We start from the raw sequence: 3,818 nt of genomic DNA on the forward strand, positions 1-3,818 counted from the left end.
CCACCAAAAGAAAAACCCCGTAATAGACAGCAAGAGAAACTGAAAATGCATAAACTTGGAGATGATCAGGTGCAGGCTCAGATCAGATGCACCCTAAATGAAAAGCTAGGCTCTATCAACTCTACAATACTAACCATAGAGGAAGCTTGGGACACCTTCAAAACCAGTCTCCTGGACACTACGAAAGAAGTCTGTGGTACCAAGAAGACAAGAGGAAAACACAGAAAAGCAACAGTCTGATGGAACGAAGAAGTTAAGGATGCTATCAGGGAAAAAAGAGACTGTATAATGTATGGGTCAAGTAAAAAAAAATGAAGAGGACTACTTTTAATATAGACTTGCAAGAAGACACAGCAAGAAAGTCGTTATAACATCAAAAGAAAAGTCATGGACCCAGTATGGCGAAAAACTAAGTGAAACCTGCAAGACCTCACAAAGAGAGTTCTACAAGAAGGTGAAGACAATGAGAGTGAGAGACGAACCCTATGTACCCACCATTGTCATCAACGATACTAATGGAGCAGCTCTACACGAAGAGAAGGAAATAATAAAGAGATGGGAAAAATATTTTCAAGAACTACTAAACCCATCAGTAGTACAGGCACAAAACACACAGTGCCCCTTCACCGCCAACTACCCAGACCACTCAGAATCTACCATCCTAGAGTGTGAAGTGAGAGAAGCACTGAAGACTGGTCTAAAGAACAAGTCAGCTGGAGACGATGGAATCACAACCGAAGCAATCCTTGCATGAGGTGAAACCGAAATACATTGGCTTATAATCATCTTCCAGAAAGCCTGGAAAGAGTGAAAAGTACCAGCAGACTGGCAAAATGCGATAGTGGTGCCAATATGGAAGAAAATGGGCAGCAAGAAAGACTGCAACACCTACAGAGGCATATCTCTTCTCGGCCATGGGGGAAAATGTATGCAAAGATCCTAGAGCGACGCACTCGCGCAAAAGCAGAACATTTTCTCAGTGACGCCCAGTTTGGTTTTTAGAAAAGGAAGAGGGTGCACTGATGCAATCTTTGCACTCCGACAACTGTGTGAGGGGGCTTTGGAATACGACCAAGATCTCCATCTCGTATTTGTGGATCAAGAAAAAGCCTTTAATCGAGTAAATAGAAACAAGCTATGGAAGATCCTGGAGCAGTACGACATCAATGGACAACTGCTAGACAACATCAGGGCTATCTATGCCAACAGCAGAAGCGCAGTCCGCACTACCAGTGGAACATTGGACTGGTTTCCAGTAACATCCGTAGTCAGACAGGGCTGCAATCTCTCCCCTCTGCTCTTCGTGATCTACATGAACCAGATTACAAAGGAGGCCAATCCAGACCCAGATGCACTCAACGAACTCGTGTTTGCAGACGACCTGGCAATGAAGAACAACAAGACCCAATTACAGGAGCATATGAACCAACTATATGCGAGCTGCGAGAAATATGACATGAAGATCAGTATTAGCAAGACCGAAGTCTTGACAATTAGCAGGAGACCAGAAAAAGTGGATGTCAACATCAGTGGATCCCAACTAAAACAAAGCAGCGAATTCAAATACTTGGGCAGCATTTTCACAGAAAATGGAAAATTAGATCGAGAAATAGAGACTAGATGCCAGAAAGCCAACGCAGTGAGCTATCAACTCGACCCTCTCCTGAAACATCCCAGTATCCCCATGAGCACCAAGGCGAAAATCATCAACACCATTTTCCTTCCAACACTCACATATCAGTGCCAGACATGGTCCCTAAACAAAAGCCCTAGAGAGGAAACTGGTCACATGCGAAATGAAATGCTTAAGAAGAGCGGTCAACAAAACAAGAAGAGACAACATAAAAATTGAATTCATAAAGGATACCGTAGGAGCAACACTAGTCCTACCGCACATTGAAAAACAAAAAGTCAAGTGGTCCGGACACCTCACGTGGATGCCCTCAAACCATCCAGCTCTGAGAGCATACAACATTAAATATTCGGGACGGAGAGCCAGAGGAAGACTAAGGCGACAATGGAGTGAATCTGTGGCAAACACCCTCAGAGCTCACGGGATGTCCCTCCTACAGGCCACTCGCCTTGCTGCAGACAGACGCCTGTGTCTCCCCGCGACACCAACCGGTATAAGCGGAAGAAAAAAGTAAAGTAAAGTAAGTCTGTTACAACAGTACCTAGAAGCAATTGAAGGTCCTTTTGAGCCTTTTCTGAGTCTGCTATTAAAACTGTGTCATCAGCATATCTGGTGTAATTAATATTTTCTCCTTTTACTTTGAGACCTGGACATTCTTCTATGTTTCTAAGGAATGTTTCACTGTACATGTTAAAGAGGCCTGGTGACTTAACACATCCTTGCCTCACGACTCCTCTCCTAATCTGTTTATATTCACTGTTTTCTCCATTAATTCGTACAGCAGCGTTTTGGTCCCAGTACAAATTCCTGATAATTCTTAGATCTTTTCCATCTATGTCTAGCCTTTCCAGTATTTTAAATAGCTCATCACGTCTAACTTTATCGAACGTCTTTGAATAATCTGAAGCATAAATTCAGATCTTTCTGTGTTTCGATACATCTTTCCATTAACATTGTTAAGGTGAATATTGCATTTCTGGTGCCGAATTACGTTTTAGATATCTCTGGTTTTACACGTTTTCTCAATCTTCTCATTAGTACTCGCAGCAATATTTTTTTTTGTAAAATGACTCACAAGGCTGACTTCATCATATCTTCTGGGATCTCACCGAAGGAGCTTTGTTGTTATTTCAGTTAATTTCAGTGCCTAGTTCTTACAGCGCGACAATCACTTCCAACTGGAATAATGTTATCTGGCCCTGTGGCCTTTCCTTGTTTCATTTTTCAGCTTCTACTTCTGCTTTCAGTATTGGTGGTCCTTTTATTTCATTCTCTATCACCGGTTTTTCTCCTCTATTATCTTTGAAAAGTTTTTCAATGTATTCTAACTATCTGTTTAAGACATCCCCATTGTCCATCAAAATATATCCTCCTTTTGATCGTATGCATCCTGTATTTGAGCATCCTTTTATCCCACTTACTTCTTTATTGATTTTAGAATGCATGTATTTGCAGTCTTTGTTTTTGGTTCTTTCCTATTTGTTGACTCTTGTCATTTATCCATGTTTCTTTTGCTTCGTTGCATTTTTTCTTTATTTCCCTGTGTAAGATGTACTTTTCCACTTTTGATTATGCCTGTCTTCTCTCTTCCATTAGTTTTATAGGTCCTGGGTCATCCATTTTTTATTTGCTCTTTTAGCTTTCAGGGGGATATTTCTTCCACAGCTTGAGTCTTTCATTTCCCCCCATAGTTCTTCCGATTTAGTAATGTTTTCCAGAGTTTGAAATTTATAGCTTAGTCCCCGCATCTATGCAGAAACGTTCTTCCAGCTCTTGATTAGTCTTTAAAAGCGATCTATGTCAAATTTTGGTTGGTACTTTGACTTTTTAAGTTTCTTCAGTCTCATCTGCATTTTACACATGACTCGTACATGGTCACTATCACAGTTTGCTCCTGGCAGTGATTTAAATGATTTAATTGCGTTTCTAAAACGTTTCTGAATAAGCAGGGCATATGAGGTTTGATTTCTACTTCTATCGCCAGGACGTCTTCTTGGGTGATTTTTCTTTCCAAGTGTTTGATATCATAAAATTATACTGTGGGTGGTTAACGGGTGCTCTGGTGTGGTTTGCTCCTTCTTTCCTATCAACACAGAATTCTAATTCTACACGTGCCTATCAAACATCTATCGTCCTTATCTCCCCTTCTTCTTTTTTGTGTTAGTTACTCTCTTGTAACACCTCT

The sequence above is a fragment of the Aplysia californica genome, unplaced genomic scaffold, assembly GCF_000002075.1.
Source record: "Aplysia californica isolate F4 #8 unplaced genomic scaffold, AplCal3.0 scaffold00161, whole genome shotgun sequence".
Taxonomy (NCBI): Eukaryota; Metazoa; Mollusca; class Gastropoda; order Aplysiida; family Aplysiidae; genus Aplysia; species Aplysia californica.